Source organism: Sciurus carolinensis, chromosome 6 (genome assembly GCF_902686445.1).
Source record: "Sciurus carolinensis chromosome 6, mSciCar1.2, whole genome shotgun sequence".
NCBI lineage: Eukaryota > Metazoa > Chordata > Mammalia > Rodentia > Sciuridae > Sciurus > Sciurus carolinensis.
The window spans coordinates 103,721,169-103,744,832 of NC_062218.1; positions in this window are offsets into that span (position 1 = coordinate 103,721,169).

Sequence of the window (23,664 nt, forward strand, 5' to 3'; positions counted from 1 at the left end):
CTATTCAAAATTTCATGTGACCATTACTATCTCCATCTTACAAGTGAGAACTGAAAATTCCTCTACAGACAATGACACAGATCACCTAGCAAGGAAATGGAAGATTCGAGATTTGAACTTGAGCCTGTCTTAAGCCCCTTCTGTCTTAAGTCACTGGACTTGCAACATGATTCTAAATGTGGGCATCATTTCAGTAGTTTAAGTCTCTAAAGTGAAGCCCAACTTTACTTTTTTTCTACAAGGTTCAGTTGTGCTAAGAAATAAACCAGGTCTACAAAGTTTCACAAAACTTTTCCTGGAGTCAGAGCCATACCCACTCTGGCTTGTGGACCATAGCTCATCATGGCCTATTAGGGAGAGCTCCACCCCACAGTGCATATGCCAGGAGTGATACCCATAAACCAGACAACTCTACTGTGTACCTGCTCCACAATCCTGTATCTGGCTTATACATTTTCAAATCCATGACCTGTGATAACACAAATGCTTGTGCATTCATGGCAACTGACCTGTGAGTGTGGGCTCTTTGCAAGGAAAAGTCAAGGAATGGAAGGAAGGGCCTTAGAAAGCAACATGATAGCAGCAGAGGAGCAAGGCTTGGCATTTGATCACATCCTGCTGCGTCATTCTCCAGTGACCCAGCGCTGTGCTGAACTCTTTCCTTTCATGATCCTCCTTCATACATACAACTCTACAGGGTAAGTGCCATTCTTATGTCCAATGGAGAGTTAATAACACTGACAGAGTAGTCCAACAACATTGCTTTGATCATCCTCTAAGAAGACAAATCTAACGCCACAGCTCACACTCATAACCATCCTGAAGTACCTCTTCCAATAACTAGATATCTACACTGAAAATATTGCTCAAGTTTGTATCTAAAGAATATGTTTAGAGCTGCTCTCTCTCTCCCTCTCTCCCCTGCACCCCCCCCCCCCCCCCCCCCCCCCCCCCCCCCCCCGCCACCTCTCTCCCTTTCTCTGCATAAGTGCTTAGAACAACACAAAGAGAGCCCCCAGGCACACCAACCCAAATAACTTCTCACTCCAGGGGCCTTCAAATCCCAAAGCTACTTTCCCTAGCATCTGGGTGTTTGTCCCAAATCCTGACCTATTTCCAACTTGTGTAATTACATTGTCTTTCTAATTGCCCTTGGGTGTTCCACTGGATGAAACCATCCCACAGCCTGTCCTCAGTCACTGAGCAGTGTTGCTAGGCAGCCATTAAACAGCTGCTTCCATCCCTCGGAAGAGGTAGCTACATAGCTAAAGGGAAGGGGAATATTCTCTCAATTTCACAACTTAAAGCAACAGGAAATTGCCCGGGAGTTCTTCTAGAGGCAGAGGTTCCAAATTTTGAAGATGTGTGCTCTTGAAGGATTAACTTAGAGATCAAACTGTAGCCTTAGAGAAGTATTGCTGAATTATTACATTTTCTAAAGAGCAAATAATTCTTTTGGAAGTGAGATAATCATCCTTTCTCCTTTTGCAGGCTTATTTTCACTATTTCCAAATTCTGTCTTTTCATCAAAGTTATTATATCAACAGAAGGAAGAAGTGAACTGCTCACAGCAGGAGATAATCATGCAGAGAATGAACCTCCATCATTTACTGGGTCTAAATAAAAGCCAGTTGCCTCACACAGGAGGCTAGACAAAAGACTCTTCAAACCAGAATGTTTTACAATCAATTCAGGTCGGAAACTGACCATGAATAGATAATAAGTCCTAAAGGTCTTCATATGCATAGAATTTATAATAACAGCAAATAACATTTATTGGGTACTGTATAACAAACATTTTTTATGCATTATTTAATTGAACCCTCATAAAAATCCATTGAGATAGATACTACCATTGCCCCCACTTTATAGGTGAGAAAATAGAGTCTCGGAACAGTGAAGTGGCTGGTCCAGAGTCCCATGCCTGGAAAATGTTATCACCAGGTTTCTCCAACCCAGCTCCCTATGCTATGTTATATTCATACATTTTCAATACTGTTTTCTCCTTGGAAAATTTCCGGGGCTTTGCCCAGAATTGGAACTTTTCTCTGCCAAAGAAAGCAATTCTCAGAACTGAATCACACAATTAACTGTTGGGAGAAAAAGAAAAAAAAAAAAAAAAAAACTTTCTGAAGGTGAAATGATTAATGATTAATCAATTAGAAGAAAAATCTAGTGTAAGAAGATGGCACATCAGGGCCTGGACGATGTGACACTCTACTTCCATGAAAAGAAAACAAAAGGCAACAGAGATCATCAGCTCTCTGCCTCTGCACAGATGGGAAGGGGAAGGGAGTGTTATTGAGTGATGAAGACCACCATCACTAGCACCACTTTTACCATGGGCATGAGCAGTAGTAATACGGTAATTGTGACTTTATTATTCAGACTGTGAGAAGCTTAGCTTAAGCCGTCCCAAACTGTGTTCCCCACTACCTGAGCACTAGGATACAGTGGGACATTTGTTCTTCCTTATGTAATGATGCCATACACAACCACAGCATAGTCAGAGCGAAGTCCTTGTCACCCCTCTCTCACCTACGCATACACCCTCTATCCCACTCCTTTGTTGAATTTTCTCTCAAGCACTTATCACTATCTAGATTTACTTATTTATTTATCTATTTATGCATTTATTTATTATTCACTTGGATGTTCACTGTCAGTCCCCTCCACTGGCTATGCAGCATAAGATCTTGGAGAGCATGAATCATATCTGTCATGGTGTCACTATATCTCCTGAACCTCAACAATGTTTATTGAGTGAGTGAAGGATGGTACCACTGACGTGAGGCAGTTCAAGTACGTGAATGTTTCCTTTTGAACAGACCTGTCTGAGGTAAGATGGATTTTATAACAACAACAAAAAAAAAAAAAATGAGGAAAAGCATTTCTATATTTTTAAATCTTACCATGATGTGATCCCTGGCATCATAAGTTTTAATAAATAAAACTTTTAAATAGGATCCTTTTATACCAGCACCTAGGAAGCAAAAAGGAGAAAAGTCTTGACCTATTGTTCTGTGATGAAAATAAATGTAGATGCACCTCAAGACTTGCCACTTCTTGGTACAGAAGTTTATGCCAAATTAGGTTGACCACGTGATTTTGTGGGCAAGACAGAATAAGGTAGTGTTTTAGATCTTAGATGGTATAAGACCTGGATTAGGTGCTGTCTTGGACCCAAAAATCTCTTCTTCAAGAATATCAATGATAAAATAAATAGCAAAATATGCGAGAAATAGATTGACTTTTCCTAAAAAATATACGACTCTGGATTTAAAAGACCTCTTGTGAAGGTGTTCACATAGCAGGTTTGAAACCCTAGATAATAGAAGGAAAACAAGTATCTCTTACACAAAACTCTAAAAGACAACTTCAGTCATATTATATTGTTAAGATACAATTGCATAAGCATAAATATTGTAGACTGAGCATGGAAGGGGTATGGAGCAAAGTGAGATAATTACAATAAAACCCACTTCCAAGAAACAGAACACAGTTTGAAAACCAGAGGGAGCAGGACAAGGTGGGAATGGGGTCACACTGATATGACTATAAATAGAATGCATTGCTAGGGCCATCTGGAGGACTCTTGTTCAAGTTCCCATACCCATTCCCTGAAAGCTGTCTCAACCATTCAGAGGCGGGGTGGGGGGAGGGGAGAAGCATTAAAATAATTGTTTTGGGGTCTTGGGGCTCAAGAGCCCATACTCTGGATCCACTAATGAGTTTACAATCATGGCACTTCAATATCTTATCACAGTCCCAAGATTCTTCACTTCAAACAGCCTTCTACCCTGCTTTTTCCTGCTCAACATGAAACTACTCAAATCTAACATCAGGAAAATGCTTAGGGTTGATGCTCTGAGTTTTGTTGTTGTTGTTATTGTTGTTGGACTACAGACTGTTTTGTATAAAAAGTTGAACTAATATTTAATAAATGGTAAATTCTATATTGGTAACAAAATGACAGCTTTCCAGATTCTTTGGGATTTCTCTCTCTATCTCTGGAACACAGTCTCTATTCCCAGGTGGCAAAAGTCAACTGGCACTGGAGAGGGGCTGCTCCCTCTGGACAGGCCATGTGTTCTGCTCCCCTCGCTGCCCTCCCCTCTCCCCCACCATCACGGTCTGTGTTTATAGATGGCATTTAGCCTTGCACTCTCGCTGTTGTGGGTTTTTAATAGTGCACAACTGTTTCTTCAAAACAGTCAAAAATCTGTCAAAAATGGAAAATTGAAAAATAAAGAGAGCTCTATGTTTCAAGACAAATGGCAAATTCAGCCAAAAAAGAAGAGACCATGTGGAACGTGATCAAGTTGTGTTTCAAGACAACTTTGAAACGCACATCAAAGGACCCGATCTGTGACCAGATAATAAAACTTACTATAAAACTATAGCAATGGGTTTGAGTAATAGTTTAAATAGAGACAATGTGATGTTGACACAGGTAAAATGAATAATCAATAAAATAGAGGAGAATCCAGAAACAAACCACGTGTGTGTGTGTGCGTGTGCGTGTGTGTGTGTGTGTGTGTGTAGTATATCTCAGCTCCATAAATAGTAGTAGAACAATTAGATAGCAATATTTTAAAATAAATGAACTTATAGCCATATTTTATGATAGTATGTGGTAGATAACATTTCGTACACATTAATAGCAAAAAAAAAAAAAATGCAAACTTGATAATACCAAGTGCTGGTTAGGATGTAGAGAAATGAGGACTTTCATACACTACTAAAGGAAGAAGAGATTGCCTCACCATTTATTTTTGTAAGGAATTGGGCATAACTAAAGTTGGAGATATGTATAACTTTTTAAAAAAATTATTGTCGTAAAGATGATGTGTCCAATAAGTCCATGTATAGATGGATTCTAAAGCTTCCACATGTGCTAAAGAAACATGTCCAAGAATAAATTACATGTATTGACATAGATACATCGAAAAATATAATACTATATTTGTAAAGTGTACCATAGTTTCATGTATAGAGTCAAACACTAAAGAATGTTTGAAAGTACTAAAGTAGCACTGTATTTTGTGAGTCTAGTCATATATGACAATATTCTTAAAATAAAAACTTAAATAAAACATCATCTTCAGATAGTGGCTATCACTATCTACCTGTAGATAGTAGAAGATAAAAGTATTACATTTCCATGGTTTTTGTTAAAGAATAAATTGTTGATTCTTTGAAGGTAATTATTTTCTTTCAGCTTTTGAAATTTGCTCTTAGTCCATGGTTTGCCTCAGTTTTATGATGATGCTTTCAGGTATGATCTTCTTTGGATTATCTTGCCTGGGGTTTGTGGTTCTCCATGTATCAATGGCTTTAGAATTTCTGACAATTTAGAAAAATACTTGGTCCTTGTATCTTCAAGTGCTACTTCTACAATATCTTCTACTCTTTTTCTGGGCCAGCCACTGTATACATACAAGATTTTCGTCATGCTTCATTTTTTTTTTCTTATACTCTCTTTTATATTTTCCATCTTTTTCTTTCTTCTGGATTAAATCTGGATTCTTTTCATTTCTCCTATCCTCCAGTTCACTACTTCTCTCTTCAGTTGTGTTTAAGCTGCTGTTTAACCTGTCTACTTAATTCTTCATTTCAGTTACTACATTTGGAATATTCAAATTTTCTATTAGACTTTTTTATATTTCTATTTTTCTCTCAAAATTCACCATCTTGTCTTTTATAAAGCTCCTTGAAAATATAACTACGATTAGTCTAACTACAATATCTATGGATTGGTTTTCATTATGTGCTTTTATGCTAGCTTGTTTATTGTTGTTTTGGTCAAATCTTCCATGCCTGAAATACATTCATTGAGTATTATATACTGAATATGAAGGCTGTAGAAAATATATGAAACTCTGAATGATGTTGTCCTCCTATAGTCCTCAAATTATGTTGATCCAATCACAAAGTGAGATCATTCAAAGTTGGACTTGCATTTTACTGTGACAGCTAGTTTAGTTCCAATTCACTCTGACTCCTAAGATCCTTAGTGAAACTTTAAGATATTACCTTATATGACTCTGAGTCCTAAGATCCTAACAGAAACTTTGAGATATCTTCTTTGTCAAGCCCTGAACTACAATTTCCCTCAAGCTGATGAGTACTCTGATTGCCAAAGCTAGCTCCTCACCATCTCAGCCGCTGCCATTGAAATCAACAGTCACCTTCAGAAAATGGACAACACTGAATGCCAGATCATCTTGATAGGATCCTCTCCATCCTCAGATCTTTGCCCTGATCTTCACCTTCTTGGTAGCTTTCTGGTGGCTTCATCCAGAATTTTCAAAAGCATCATCTTGTCTTTTGAGTTTTCTTCCCACAGGCACTCAGTCAGGAGCAACTTAGTTTGGCATTAAACAGAAGCAGAATCCCTGTACGTTGAATTCTGAGCATGTTGAATAACCTATGTCTTTATCTTGATGACCCAAACATTTTTTTTTTAATTTGGTTAAAGCCCATTCACCCTTTCACATGATAGAGCAACAGGCAAACAGAAACAAATTTAATCATGTTTATGTTGACAGGAACTTCACAGGAAAAAGTGTAGAATTTGAAATTGATCATGCTTTATGATATCCTAGGAAAATGACACCAACTCTCTGTTCTTGCTCTCCTTTTTTGGCATAATAGCCTTATGCTACATATGTCACAGGTTTACTTGAAATATTAATGAGAATGTATTAGAAAAAGTACCTGATAAAGGGCCTAGCTCATAGTACTCAATAAATATTAGCTTAATTATAATTCATGGAAATAAGATAATATTTATCATTTTTCTTATATTAAAAGTTCACTTCTGGATCTTCCAGAAGGAAGGGGTCTAATAAACAATCATAATAGCCCATTCAACAGAATTCTTAGCATGCATACATACAAGGATTTGGTGTTAGTTTGGGGATTCTGTTGCATGGCTATACTAATTCTTTCCCTTAAGATGGATCCAATTGTGAACTTTGTTGAAAATAGGAAATCTGTGCAGAAAGAAAAGTTTTCAAATAAAAAAGGGCACGCTCAGACTAGCAATTGCTGGATGACTTCGCCCTCTGGCCTCATCAAGGATACATTAGCTAGAAGTGAAATGAGCTCTTAAGTGCTGACAGATGCATCAGGCCAAACTCTGGACTCAATGTTGCCTCTGCCTTGGGGACAGAACATCCAAGGTTACTTCTCCAAAAAGGAGACAGAGAATCCAAAGATCCCCTTCTTACTCATGAATTTTCCCTGCTAACATCTGGGATGTGTTAGCATTCTATATTCATTGTCTTTCTGCATCCTCTCCAAACCAGTAATAGAGGAGCCTTTATTTCCCCACCCCCTCCCATATTCTGATGGCTGCAGAAGTCAAGTAACATGCCACATGCCAAGTCTCACAGCCAGTATGTGGAAGACAAATCAGTTAAGATTACTGAGTATCTCTGGGGCACCAGTCATGTGTTAGGCACTGAGTCGACAAATGTGAACAAGACAAGTCCCTGCAAAGAAGATAAGTAAGGAAGGAAAGTGTCAAGGAGGCAGTACTGGCACATGCTCAAAAATGGCTCCTTCTTTTATAAAATACTGATGTGACAGTGGTTAGGACAGCAAAAGAAAGGTTAAAGGAAGAAGGGAGAAAGCAAAACCATAGACAGAAAAGGCAGCCAAAGGGTAGCTTCATGCTCCACCAAGGTCCAGTTCCTCCCTGCACAGAACCAGCCCCTGACTCCTCCTGGAATTCCCAGCTCTATGCTTCCTGGAGCATACCTTTCAATGGAAGTAGAACAGAACATGGAAATCAAAAACTAAGCAGTTACAGTTTAAGTGACAAGAAGGAAACAAAACAGAGTCGTAAGATAAAGAGGACCTGAGAGGTGGATAATGTGTTACAGAAATCTCCAGGAGGAAGTGGTATTTAAGCTGAGCTTAGACTGAGGGCAAAGCTGAGGCAGGGCCATCAATACCTGAAGCATCAAGAGTTCTTTATGCTGAGAAATTGTACTTCCAGCAGAGGGGGCTTAGGGCAGTCGATCCCAGAATGATGCTGGAGTTAGAGGAGGGGCAGGGCTTGAGGAAGGCAGTAGGGTGAGCACAAACTCAGAGATCAGCAGCCATGCACGTTTTACTTTCCAACTGGCGATAACATATTGTTATTCCATAACTCCCAGAGAGTCATCAGCCCCAGCCCAGGTACTAGGGCTGAATTAAGACAGCTCTGTTACCTCATTGATCCCATCTGGAACTTTGTGTACATTTTTCTCTCCATTCTAGACTATTAGTCTGCTTCATGAGAGAACCCACAGAAACTATCATAGTGTTTCACTCATATTAAGTACTCAATAAATGTTAGGTAGTCTGCCTGGCAAAGGACATGGACATGACCTCTGGAGGGTTGCAAAGGCTGGTAGGGGTCAAGAGGAAATTGTTCTCCTAGCTTACAGTTCAGGTGACAAAGAGAGGTGGGAAAGGAGTGTCCCGTGTGCTTTCCTGTCCCACCCTTAAATCACTTCCTCAATCACTCGGACTTACCCTCAACCTTTGGGTAGAGAGATTCGAACATTTGAACTTGAGAAGGTGGCCTTTAACTCCCCAGCCTGATGTGAATGCACATCGATTTTTCTAGACAAAGCAATTCAAATAAAAAGAAAATGAAGTTTTCAAATTGTGCTTCTCAGCAGTGGTAAAAAGAGAAAATACCATATATTTGGAGAATGACAGACTGATGGCTCCAGACTCTGCATCTCTATCAATTACATGTACTTGAAATAACAGCAAGTAGACATTTGTTAATTGGAACTTTAATGACAACCTTTTACCAAATATCTAATTTAGTGCTTCTGTCAGGAGCTGGGTTCATTCTCTCAAAAATGAAGGATAAATGAAAGACTTTTGGCTTTGGCATGTCCTACTACTGCACTGCAAGAAAGAAAATACCCCCTTTTCTTTCATTTTTAGGTCAAACTATCAAAGGACTATATCACAATATTTGGATAATACTGTGAGCTATTCTCTATGTTTGAGTTAACACACACACACACACACACACACACACACACACACACACACACACACCCCTCACCTTTATCCCACACTTCTAGCATTCAGAGCATCTCAATTTCATTTTGGCAGGGACAGACAGCTACTTAGAAAAGATGGTGTTTGATCTGAGTTCTAAAGGGAGAACAGAAGTTTTGGAGGTAAAAGAACGGGAGCCATCGGGAATGACTTAATACTTCATTTAACACTGTAACTGAATTCTTACTCATTTTTACTTTTCATTGTGTATTTGGTATCAAAGCATGGTGAGACTGGGGGGGAAGGGATGAGAAAGCATAGCAGGAGGGCCCTTAATACCTAGGAAAAGACCTACACCTGAGAAATAATAATGACTCTCGCAACAGTCATAGTAGCCCGTGCGTATCAAGCTGACAGGTCAGACACAATGATGAGCACTTTGCACACATCATTTTCATCTCTGCTGACAAAACCACCACAGGGATCATTACTCCATTTTGAAGATGGTGAAACTCAGGTTCAGATGCTAAGTCACTTGCCTAAGGATTCATAGTCAACAATGAGCAAGACCAGGAGTTACACAGGTTTCTCTGGAGGACAGTGCAATGGTTAAGAGTATGGATTTTGGAGTTAAAGAAAAAGACACTCTGCCTCACCAAAATTTTTTGTGTATTTCTTTTCTAAATTATGAAGGCCTTGAATTCCATCATCTCCACAGTCCTTCCAGCTTGGTGCTCTAAAGGCTTCAAATCCAGCCCAGGGCAGGACCACACCACCATGTCTTTCTTCCCTGATCTGACCCTCCTGCATCAGTTCCCTCCTCCTGATTCTCCAGATAGAACAATGCTCAAAAGTGAATTCGAGAAGAAAGCTTTCTGTTATATTCTATTACTGACGGGGAACCCTGGTGGGTGGGGTGCTCATCCAGTGGCCCCAGCACTAAAAGCAGAGCTTTCTAAGCTTCTGAGCCACCAAAAGGACTCTTACAATAAAGAATTAATGTATGCCTGAACCAGCATCAGGCTGACTGGTGCCAGTAGGCTTCTGCATAATTTAGTATTATACTGTCAACTATGAAATATCTCTGGGCAACAGCCTAAGTTTCTTTTAAACAACCTGAACCTAAAGAAGGGACAGGAGGAAGAGAAGGGGGAACAATGTCAAAGGCATTAATATAAAAAATATATCTGAAGGGCTTGAATAAAGTTGATCAGAAATATAGAAGTAGGGGAGAAAAGTGTTTCTAAATTAATAATTCCTGAAGTATGTATGTGTAATGAACTGAATAAATATTATTCATAGATAGATAATTATGTCATCTATGGATGTAGAAGTGCAGATTCAATTCTATCAGAAAACATTTTAAAATCTCATTCTTTTTGGAGAAGATACAGAATCTTCTAATTCAAGGCTGCCTTATATTGAGGCTTAAAAGGGTAAGCTCTTTCTCCTTGGATTATGAAACAACTCTTGAGTGATTTTCTTATGCTATGCTAGTTTCTGGAAATAGGAAGTGGTACAAAATACTCTGTAACGGTGATATTCAACTGATGTTTAAGGAATAGCATTTGCTGACCTAACTTTGCCTTTCACATATGCACACAGGCCTGTCTTCATGTTTCCGTAAACATACAGTGTCTTTTGGCACTGACACATTGGTATGCTCCGTGTCTTTCACGTGCACCGAGTGTTACCTAACCTTAGGCATGACCTATTTAACTCTGAATTCCAACAGACGTCGTTTTGCCCTCATGAATCCTCAGTCACAGCAAAACTCAGTTCACACATTGTTATTGATCAGGGTTTGACAGTTCACTTTTTTGATGTTGGTTTAGATCCATTGCCTAGAATTATTCAGACAAAAGAATGGACCCCATTGCTGTAGGAGTCAATGAAACCTCCATAATTAGAAGTGGGCCTTTTAATTATGGGCCTCCATGGGCCTGTCACACGGCCTGAGATCCACACCATGGACGCAATTCCAGGACATTAAAAAATAGCAAGACACCCAAAACAAAACACTCTCCATAAAAGTGCCATTTAGACCAGAAAACGTTAGCTGTCTAACTAATTCCAAGTGGAATGTGATCAACAAGCTAAAAGCAAAGACTCTGAAGGAAAGCAATCCAGGATGCCGAGTGAATTGGAAAAGATGAACAGGATTTATTTTTCTCAAGGAAAAGGTGGGGGAGAAGGGCCAGTCCCTGGTGGTAATAAACATCTCAAGACAGTGAAAAGAATAGGTTGAGCATTGGTAGAGGGCAGAGAGGCCGAGCCTGACTGACACTATGCTTACTTCACAGCTTTATCAGGAGTTCCCATGCTCAATGCATAGACAGGATTCTGTGTACAGCTCATTTTTTTCCCAGTTACAGTCTGATACCTCTGGGCCCAATGCCGGCACTTGTCTAGATCAATATCCCATTGTGAATGAATCCTGACAGCTGCTGCTTTTTACCCTACCATGGTGCTGATGAAATCTCAAGCCTAGAGGACCAATGAACCAATTGTTCCTACCTGTTGACCATCTGCTCTTCGGCAATGAGCAATGGAATCGCAGAGAAAACCAGGGAGATGCCATATCAAAGAAAAGCTGATTGAACACAACTGGATTAACATATGGGAAGAAAATGTCTCCCAAATGTTACTGGGGAAGCTCATTTTGGCCTAAGGCATTGCTTTTTTGACCCATTCCCTTCACACCTACTGACATCCCCTGTTCAGCACTTGCTGGGTTACAGCATAGGGAGAAGGAAAAGAATGATTGCTCTTTGGTAAGCAGCTATTTTGTCTTCAAACCAGAAGCATGGATACTATACCTATAATCTATAGTGAAATTTAAAATAATGGTTTCTGATTCGCTTGGAATTTCAGATTCAGTCATCAGGGAAAATGAAAGAGAGAATCAGTAAATCTATAAATATGTGACAAGCTGGGGGGAGTTCAGTATCTGAAGAAACCATGGATCACTGTCTCAAAGAGTAACCATCTAGTCGGTGAATTGAGAGTCAGAGGTGACAAATGTATGGCACACATGCCTCTTCTCACCTAACCTCCCCACAACAGACATGGCTCATTGATCGTGGTATCCTTTCCAGCTGGACTCACATGCAACTTCAGAATTCTTCTGACCAGCTCTTTGTTAGCCACCGTCAGTCTTGCAGAGTTAGCATATGATTTGAAATATGTTTGCCGTCCTTGGCCACATCAAAGAGAAACAGTGACAGCACATCACTAGGTTCTATGATGAAAAGCCCGCTTTGGGGTATGGACAGTAAGGCAGTAGGGATTCATAGGGCAGCTTCGTAGAGGAGGGGCTAAAACTGACTGTGGACATTCAGGTAGAATTTAAAAAGCAAAACGAACTAAACATGTTCATCTTTATAAGTTGTCATATTTGGGAGACCAAGGCAAGGAACTAACAGGAAAAGCCACATTTTTTTTTTCAAGGCCTCCCAGGCAACTAGGCTCTTCCTGACTCTGGGTGGGTACCTCTCACCCCAGAATAGCAGGCATCTCCCCGTGCTCAGTACTTGACCACACCTCCCATTCCCCAGCTTAGAGTAGGCTGTCACTGCTAAGAGAGTAGCATAACACACCACAGTGACACTGAAACTTTAGTCCCATGAACCACACTGGCCATTTTTGCTACATCCAGATGCCACATTATTATAATTATTATTATTATCATTATTATTATTATTAATTTAACATTTTATCTAAATTGACTCACTTTTAATTTATATGAATTCATTTTAAAACAGAAATGCTGTCTCAATACCAGCAGAAAAGGCAGTCTCATTTGCCTACATTAATCCAAATAAGAAACAACTACTTTTTAAAGGTTTTTGTTTATGTGGCACCTAAGATAATTTCATTTGCCTCTATTAATAGATCTATATTAACATGTGCCACACCAACCTGATTAAGAACATGTGCTCTGCAAAAAGGCCAGACCTGAATTCTAACTCCATTTGCACAGCTTAGTGTCCAGAAGGCCTTGTGCAACATAACTGGTATCTGAACTTCCTCATCTGTAAATTGGGCAAGTAATAAACCCACTGCATAGTTTATTCTGAGATTGAGGAAATTCCTGTAAGGTGCTTAGCAGAGTGCCAGTATCCATTATTTTTAGGAATATGTCACTCTATTTTATCCTGGTTACAGATATATGTTCTAGCTCTAGTCATTTTCTATACCATAAGGAATTAGGGTACAAAGTTTTTTTAATCCCCAATCATTCCTGTTTTAAATCCATTTTTTTCATTGTCAAACACTGGATTCCCAAAAATACTTTTGCACTCTCCTTTCTGTTAGAGCAAGTGAGATCAAGGCTATAGTAAGAACTAGAATGAGTGAACCCTTCAGAAAATTTCAAATCCCAACACCTGAGAAGCAGCTTCCTTCCTACAAGGTCTCTTGGTACTGTCCAAAGGAGGAATTTCTCTCGTCTTGAATTAAAATGCAGATTTGGTGTTACGCTCAGGATCTTTCTCTGCCGGGCATGGGAAATAGAGATCCTCTCTGCTCTCTGCGGGGCAGACTACTTCTCAACTCCAAAGTTGTTCAAGTTCCCAGTTTTTAATCTAATTCTTTGAGCCAGAAAATGAACACAGACTCCACTGCCCAACAGTGTCCTTTCTCCAGTGAAAGCTCTCACTGTAACCTTTCACCCAGGGGACCTCGAGGTGGCTCTGGGAAGCCCTCTTTGCTGGGGATGCAGCAGCCCTGTCTCACTTATTCCTTCACCTTTCAGTTTAGCACTCCCTCTCCAGCAGTAACTCCAGAATGGCTTTGCTGAAGTGGACTCATGCTACGAGGAATGGTCCTGAGACCCACAACTCATTTCACAGCGGCTGCCAAGGAGCTGTCAGACTGCGGTTCTTACAGCCACAGGTCAGATTTAAGGCTGTGACCTCAAGGAAATGCACAGTGTTCCACATCCCATTAAAAGTAGCTTGAGCTAGACTCGGGCCCCCTGGAGTCCATCAACTTTGTTTTGGTGGCTGGGTCAGGGCTGTTGTTTGCATTGAGTGAAGCAGAAAAGTTACAGTCTTTCTTAAACACTGAGATTTCACTCGAAATATTTATTTATTTCCTGCTCATCAAATTCATCTATTTACTTCTACAAGTTAAAAGGAGTTTTTCTTTTCTTTTTCTTCTTTTTTTTTTTTGCTCTACAATACAACCCAAAAACAAAAGGCAAGAGTCAAGAAGCAACCCAAGGGAATTTCAGTCACATCATGCCATCCATATTGACTACTTTTTGAATGGTCTGAAATAGCAGGTAGGTTTCGATGTGAGCAGCAGAGTGGACAAATGATCGGTAATGGCTATCTGGAACACTGGGCTGAGACTGCTAAACTGGGAATGAATGCTAAACTAGTCAACTAGCAATATCTGTATCTGCCTAAGACACAGGATTGGAAAAATATGCCAACTGTGTCATATATTTACTGACCTTAGTCAGTGATTATTTTATTGCTTTCAGGAACTGCAGCCATAACCTCTAAGTCAACTTTCCTGCCTAGAGTATCAACAATCCATCCATCCTCCATTCTGCCACCACAGTAATCCAACTACATATCTAATCACATCCGTCCCCCTCTGTCTCATCTTGTCCAAGGTCTGCAGCACGGTGTGCGATGTCCTGAACAACCAACTCCAGTCCGTCTCTCCAGTCACTTCTCTTATCTCTTCCCACCACAACACTAGATTCTGGTCACTCCAGATTTCTCACATTCCCTGGAATGGCGCTCCTTTTCTCACATGTTATTTCTTCTCTCTGAAATGACTTCCCCTACTTTATGCCCCATTGAAACTTTATGCTTCTTTCAAAGTTCAACTCAAATTCTCCATCCTGGATACCTCAAGATCTTTTATTCATATTATTGCTATGGTAGTTTTTATATCATAATCTGGTTAATGAGCATCTTTTAATCACAAATGATAGAAATCAAATCTTTCCCCCTACCTCTCCCCACCCCTCTTTTTCCTCTATACAATCCATCCTTCCTCCATTCTTGCCTCCCTCCCACCCCCACTTACCAGAGAAATTGTTTGGCCTTTGGCTTTGGGCATTGGCTTATCTCACTTAGCCTGATATTCTCCAACTGCATCCATCTACCTGCAAATGCCATAATTTTATTCTTCTTTATGGCTGAGTAACATTCCATTGTGTATATATACCACAGTTTCTTTATCCATTCATCAACTGAAGGGCATCTAGGTTGGTTCCACAATCTGGCTATTGTGAATTGAGCAGCTATAAACATTGATATGGCCGCATTACTGTAGTATGCTGATTGTAAGTCCTTTGGGTATAGGCCAAGGAGTGGGATAGCTGGGTCAAATGGTGGTTCCATTCCAAGTTTTCTAAGGAATTTCCACACCACTTTCTAGAGTGGCTGCTAATAAAAAGTTTTCAGACAGTCTCTGGATCAAAGTGCTCAAATGATGTCTTCACAGAAGGCACTCCTCTCCTTTGTGTTGACTTAGTTCCAAGCAGTTGGTTCCTACTTGGAGTTACTGTAGCAGCAGACCTGCATTTAGGGAGTTTTCTTTCCCAATGGTTTCAGTGGAAGGTCCAGAATTGAGTCTTATTGTTCTGTCTTGGAATAGGTCTCACCCCTGGACCAAGAGCTGTGGTCAAGAGGACAAAAATTTCTGATTGTTCAGGTACAGGTCAGATCCCACTCCTGAAACAGGAGGGATAAATCAACTCAACCCAAACCATCTGTGCTGAAAGGTTCACCAAAGGAAGATCAGGGGTATTCTTTCCAGAAAAATGAGGAATCTGTTCCAGGCAAGGAAAACGTAACAAGTGTACCTACATAAAAAATGATGAGTTGGAGATTGTGTGTCTACCTTCTCACAAACTGAGTCTATCTCACTCATGCGTGGGGTACTCAGTGGCAGAGCCCTCAAGGACAATGTAAGGACAAGCGCTTTTTCCTTCGCTCCTTGGGAGTACATGGGGGCGCCATTCTGTCCCTTGGGAATAGGGTTATTAATTGTCTGTGTTTACCGAATATTTCCTCATTCTGTGAAGCAATTTATGAATCTCTGTGGAGCTTGCAGAGACAAGCATTTCTCGAGTCCTTGCTTGACAAGCAGAGAAGGGAATTTATGTGACGCGTTCTGTGATATGTATTATGTTTACTTGTTAATGAAATATATTCCAGTTTGGGGCTTATTTATAGCACACTGGTTCAGAATTGATGCAGTCATTAAAGAATGGCTTATATGTGACCAACTGAAAATATTTAGAGCCTCTTATAGGAGCAACAAAAGATTGAGGAGTTTAAATGAGTAAAGAAAGAAGGTTTTATTAAAGACAAAAGACAAAGAGGCGACAAGAGATCTCTAGTGAGTTTGGATGTATATATGTTGTATCTTGACTTTTATTTGACATTGTATTTGATTTTTGCATCTGAATATGCAAAGGAAAATCCTAGTCACCCATGTCTAATCCCTGAAAAGCCTAAGAAACATGTATGAATGTTAGGCTTTGAGTTAATACCTTTAATGGATTTTTTTTTCCTTCTGTAACTCCCACAGTGTTCCATTTTATGCTCGATGTGGTAGGAAACATACCAGCTCTATAGTTTTGTTTTGTTTTGTTCTATTTTGTTTGGTGCTGGGGATTGAACCCAGGGGTGCTTAACCACTGAGCCACATCCCCAGACCCTTTTTTTTAAATTTTAAGACAGGGTCTCCCTAAGTTGCTTAGAGACTTGCTAAGTTGCTGAGGCTGTCTTTGAACTTGGATTCTCCTGCCTCGACCTCCTGAGCCCCTGGTATTACAGGTATGCGCCACCACACTGGCACTGGACATATAGTTTTAAACACCTGCAATTTAAATTTCAGCCTAAAATACTCCAGCTCTATTGCTCTATTGTCAAGAACAAGCAACTTGTGCTAGGATATATATATATATATCTCCACCAGAACACTGCATATATATATATGTACACACAACCACACACACACATATATACGTATACATATATTCATTTCATACAGCTATGAAATATATATACACACATTATAAAACATATATATGTATATACATATATATGTGTGTGAATATGTATATGTTCATTTCATTCACATATCCTTTGAGATCAGTAGCAATATTATTCCCATTATATAGGTGAGAACACTGAGGGCCAGGATTGCACCAGCAGTAAGTGGAGGAGGCACCAGCTGGACACAAGCACCTGAAACTGCAGTCATGCTGTTGACTACATGGCATACTGCATCTTACCCTATCATGCTTCTTCTTCAGCAAAGTGGCTTGGGAGTGAGGCAAGCTGACATTCAAACTTCATCTCCACTACTTATTAGCAGGAAACTTAGGCAAATTAGTGCACCTTTCTGATTCCAGCTCTGCATCTGGTTCATGAAGAAAATAACAGCATATATATCGTGCCTCACACTCCCTGCAGACATGAGTGTGCTAATTGTATATAGGCTTAGTGTACAAACCCAGTCACTGAATGGATGTGGCTTTGGAAGGATGTTCAAAAGAAAGCACAGATCTGTAAATCATCCAATGAATTCAGGTAAAGATAAAAAAGGAAAAAAATATATATATTTAAGTCTTGATTCTCATAAGCAAGTTTTAGCTTTGAAACATCCAATTCATTTTGGGAATGTCAACTTAGCTTGTGAACTGTAGACAGTGGTCCAAAAGTCATGTTAGGATTTGGAGAAAGAAGAACTAGAGTATTGATCTGCATATTCAAGAAGTATTAAAGTGAATTCAGGGTTCCTCTGTGACAGAGTAAGTATTGGCAAAATAATTCCTACATAGTGGTTATCACATAGTAGTTATCCTTCAGCAAAAGAGAAGAAAACCACAGCAAAACAGAAGATTCTGGCTCCAGTAATTATCCAGTTGATGCTTCCTGACAACCTTATGATCAATCTGCATCATGTGCACAACCAGTCTTGTGGATTGTATCAAAATGGATCATCAAGGTGGCTGGAAGGAAGGAAGGAAGGAAGGAAGAAAGAAAGAAAGAAAGAAAGAAAGAAAGAAAGAGAAGGAAGGAAGGAAGGAGAGAAGGGAAGAAAAGAGAAAAGAAAAGAAAAAAGAAAAAGATATTCAGACAATCTAGAATCTAGGGCATTTTGTTAGGTTCATGTCCTAACAAAATCCTAAGAATCAAGATATATCTAGAAAAATGGAAAGTACTGCTTTTTATTTATTTGTTTCCAAGTAGTTGGTTAGTATACAACCTGTAGATATTGGGTCATAAACAACCAGAGTCCATCCTCAATGACTCTACTATGAGAGAGGATTATTATTCACCTCCAAATCAACAATTTGTTGAAACACTATTTGATAAACACCAAGTTAAGCACATAAGGTATATTATATAATATAATCTTCACAACTGCATTTCAATGCAAAAAGCTTATCATCTGCTTTATAGATAAGAAAAGTGGCTCACAGGCAGTAATCAGCTTTTCCAAATCACACAGCTGATTTATTAGTTCCACTTACAAATAATAAACCTAAGTTCAAATTAAGGACATTTTTGTCCCATGTAACAGGAAGTCAGAGTGAGTCCTGAAGATGATTAATTTAGGTGACTAATAGCTTAATCATGTTATTAAGGTCAGGTTCAAAGTTCCTTTCTGTCTCTCAGCTCCACCATCACAGGCTCCCTGGTTTCATACTGAGAGTCACTTCCTGTGGATTTCTTTCTTGAGACAGAAACTTTCCTCAGAAGCACATCTCCATGCTTCCCAGCTTCCTTCATATGTCTCTGACTGGAAATATGTCACATATTCATTCCTGAACCCATTCCTTAGGAAATGTTATGGAATTAACTTCAAACTAATGAGACCACATAGAGACAGAATGGCATTGAAAACTAATAAATTAAGATTGATAAGAAATAGTATTCAACTGGAAAACGAAAGACAGATTGGACATTGGCTGTTGCAACCAATGTCTCAATAAAAGGTGTGTTCAAACCAAGGACCCTTGACTAGTACACTGCACTCTAATTGTAGGTTTATATCCCACTGTTTAGATCAACATGATGCCTTTATACCAATGCTACTAGCCCAGAGAGATTGCAGCTTTCCTGTTAATGTATCATCTTGGGAGCCAATCAGTGCTTTTAGAAATGGATCTTACTGTGATAACCTCCAAACTGAACTACCTGCTTCTGTTGTTGCCCTCTCTAGACTTTTTCTCATCACAATTCAGGTGATCTGTTTGGAATTTAGGACAGGTCACACCATTCTCCTGCTTAAAATCTGTAGTGAAAGGGATAAAGAACAAAACAGTGAACATGGCCCAAGACTGCAGAATCTGTCTCCTGCCCATCTCTCCAACAAGTTCCTCCTGCCCTCTCTGCTCTGACCACAGGAGCTTCTTTTCTCTCATATGACTTTTTGCTGTTCTCTCTCTCTCTCTCTCTCTCTCTCCCTCGCCTTTTATCTTCTTCAAATTTCTAATTTGTTTCCTTCATTCTTTAGCAAAATTGACTCATTCTTCAGATCTCAGCTAAATCATCACTTCCTCAAAGAAGTCTTCCCTGACCCAACAGTGCCAAGACCCCTCTGAGACCTTGCCTAGCACCACGCACCTCACCTGCAGAGCACCCCACAGTTACATTTACCATTTATTTGACAGGTTGGTTGATTCATTAATTAATTGCATCTTGCTCATTAGCCTGAAAGTCCGTGGAGGTGGGGATTGATTCTGTGTTCTCTGTTCTGTGTCTCTGGTTTCTAGCACACTGGCGTGTGGCAGATGCTCAAGAAATTCTGCTTGAACAAATTAGAAAAACCAGCAGCTGCACTCTCTTCTCTTAACCTCTTCACTGCTGATCCTTATCTTTTCATCTCCTGTTCTGCCTAAGCAGCATGTCACCTTGACTCCACCTCCCTAACATCCAACCTCTCTTTTGACTCCACAAACTCCAAGAAGTTCTGTCCTTCAAGATCTTTGTGATCCATGCATGGTACAGGTGATCTCAGGTCCTGGATCTAAAAAGCAACCATAATTTTCTCAAGTCATTAAAATGTACTGTAAATAATAAATAAGCAGAAAAGTAAATAAATTAGCAGTACTGGGTATAATTAAGAGTCCCCTGTGCATAAGATATAATAGTGAGATCTTAATATATTAAACATGTATCAACAGGGTTGGTACATAACCTTTCGGGAAATCAATTGTTTCAGCATAAAATCAGGATAATAATATTGTTCTTACAGGATTTTCATAGGTATTCACTAAACTAATATATGCAAAACATTTAGCCCAGAAATAGAAACTGTTACTAACAAACCAAATTCCTTTAACTACACAAATGTTCTTCTCAGAAAAGTTGTTTTTAGGAAGAACCAAACTTTTAAATAAAATGATACAATGAATTAAGGTATAAGGGTTAAGAATCATTGCTGTTCAGACTCCAGGCAGTAGATGTAGTTGATATGAATAATTCACATGACAAAGTGGTTGGCTTTTTGAACCCAGTTAGTTTATGTTGTTCTCAGAGCGTCCACAAAACTTTTAGGTCCAACAGAGTACTAAATCCAGGTCAATTCTTCTGTTGTCCAGAGCTGAGTCCTGAACTATATTATCTGCATTAAAACCTATTCTATCTTAATTAATTCACTTCCTTCTGCTTTATTAAAATTTGGTATTATTCAGGGGTTGGGGTTTAGCTCTGTAGTAGAACACCTGTCTAGCATGCATGAGACCCTGGATTCAAACCCCAGCATCACAAATAATAACAATAATAATATTTTCCTGCAGAGTTCTGCATGCTTGTATATTATGGTTATCTTGTCTGTCACATCGGCTGTACATCACAAGAAGAGACAAGAATAATGTGTTCCAAATGCTGTGGCAGAGTCTGTGACACATGAAACATTCACCAGCATTTCACACCCACAGCAGACATCAATCAGGATGTTATCTCTCACTAAAATCTACATAGTTTCTTATTTCTTTTCAATATAAAGCTCCAGAAATTGCAATACTAAGTCAGAGTTGAAGTGTGAGATGCAACCTATTCTCCATGCTGGATCTAGGGGAGTATTCTATAAGCGACCAACAATCAAGTTATATTCAAGAAACTCTGAGGTAAACCTTAGAAAGGCGTCACCTCTGAGGACTAGTTTTAGAATGTTGTAATCACCAAAGAACTACAATCCAGAAACAAAAATAATAGTAATATTCAAATAGCTTAAGTCCTGCCAGGTGCTGTGGTACGTGCCTGTAATCCCAGAGGCTCTGGAGGCTGAGGCAGGAGGATCACAAGTTCAGAGCCAGACTCAAAAACAGTGAGGCGCAAAGCAACTCAGTGAGACCCTGTATCTAAATCAAATACAAATAGGGCTGGAGATGTGGCTCAGTGGTCGAGTGCCCCTGAGTTCAATCCATGGTACCCATTCCCCAAAATAGCTCAAGTGCTTTATGTATTTTCAAATACTGTGAGTGGGATACATTAAGTTCAGGAATACTTTGTTTTAAATCTTCTAACTTCTTTCCCCTCTACTTCCTTCTCATACTTTCTCTATGGTTCATTTGTCAAAATATTTGCCAACAAGCCTATCACAGCCCTTCTTGGTCTTCCAAATTCCTCTGCTTTTTTTTACCCCAAAGCATAAAAATCTTCTCTGGAATGATACAGAAGGCAAAAGTCCTGAGAAGGGTAAAATCAGTATCATCTTTAACAGTGGAGAGAGGAAGAATTGGGAGTTCTCACAGTTTAGAATGTTTAGATAGATCTGGTCTATGATTTTTGGCCATTACTTCCTCTTTCCTACATTTTTTGGAATCAGCTTTCCCCATTACCAGTGCTGATGCTCACAAAAAAGACTGCAAAAGAGCCAAATGTAAAAGCAGCTTTGGCATATGGAACAAATTTTTTTAAGCTAATGCTCAAAATTCCCTTTAGCCCCTACACCAAAAAAAAATCAGTCACTTCAATGATAAGAGCTTATTTTCTTCTATGTAGTCAACTTCTCATGCTCTTATTTCTTCATGTAACAGAGTACGTGGAAGGAGAGGAGAGGACAGCTAAGAGAGCCAACCTTGATTTCATTCATTAAAGGTACCAAACATTAGAAACAAGTAAAAACTCCGTGGGTTTTACCTCATCTCAAAACATAAAGGCCCTGAGCAATGAAAGATTCAGGAAAAACAAGAAAAAGGACTGAAAGAAAATGAAACCCATACCCATCATTTCCCTGACTTGAAAAGAACGTGATCTTCCCATCAATATTCAGACTTTTTCCTCTAGCTTTGAGTCACATGAATTGTTATTAATGACATTCAACTTATTAATTTAAATTTATTTTGATTCTAAAATTAATTTTCATTCTAAATTCAATTTTATTTTAATTCTAAAATTTTTCCAGAATATGCACCCTCTACAGTTTTGAAGCCCACGATAGCAGTCTCCTCTGGGGCCCTTTCTCTCATTCAGGACAACAAAGTACCCATATTCTGATTCTATGAGAAAGGAGCAAGAACCCACATGCACACACACAAAAAAAAAAAAGTGGGGGTGGGATGGTATAAAAGGAATCTCAGAAAAGCTCTTATGAGGTCAGAAGCAAATTTTTAGAAGAGAGAGAACCATCTGAGTCAGGGATTCTGAATTCACCAGACCTATTTAGAAGGAGCCATATTCACATCAGCAAAATAACTAACAGGTCTCTCCCAGACCAAGGTTGCTGGCACCCAACAGAAGCTCTTATGGCTGCACTCCAGCATGTCCAGGCATGCCTCTGAGCATCCCTATGGTCCATCCTGAGCAAGCTCGCTGTTTAAAGGTCATGTTTCCATTCCACTATTTCATACATATACAATGAGTTTACTCCAGGGGAGGAGGTAAGAATTTTATCACACAAAACCAAATGTAAACAGCAAAGATGTCAATATTTTATATCTGTTTTTCAGACAACTATTGGTGATGGGAAATTCAATTTCAGTTCAGCTTAAGGATGCCCCTCCACTTCTGCATCAACATGTGATATCCTGATGACATAGGCCAGAATATTTTGAGAAAAAGCCCTTTGGTTTCAAATCCACTCTGCTTCCCAAGGATATGCTCATTAGACACATCTGCAGTGTCCACTGAATGAAAACGACATGTAGCTTTCCTGTGCAACTTGAGTAACGGGATATTGAGGAGAGATGGACCCCAGGATCCTCATGTCCAGCCTCATAGGGGATCTATATTACCAGTCTTCTAATTTCCCAGGGCTCTTTCTCTTCCCCACTAGGAAACTGAAGGCATGGGCAGCTCCTCCCATGGTGGTTATTGTCTCTCAATACATAAAGCATCTGAGGAAGTATCAAAAGAAACTTTGGAAGATTCCCAATATTAAAAAAGGGTGAAGAAGCTATTAAAACAGAGGACTAAAATCCTTCCCTTCTTAACCATTAAAATTTGGTTTTATTCCCCACACTCTGCACATCTCTGGACTCTGTGGAAAGTAGAAGGAGAATGAGGTGCAAGGAAGGATGCTGTCATTTTTCTTTTGTTCCTTTTCAGGAGTAGCCAATCAAATTGGAAACAGAGAACATATGGAAAGGAAACTCAGCTTGCTGATTGCCTCGTGGGTGTTAACTGATGCACAATTCAGCATTGAATTGTCCCTGGGAGA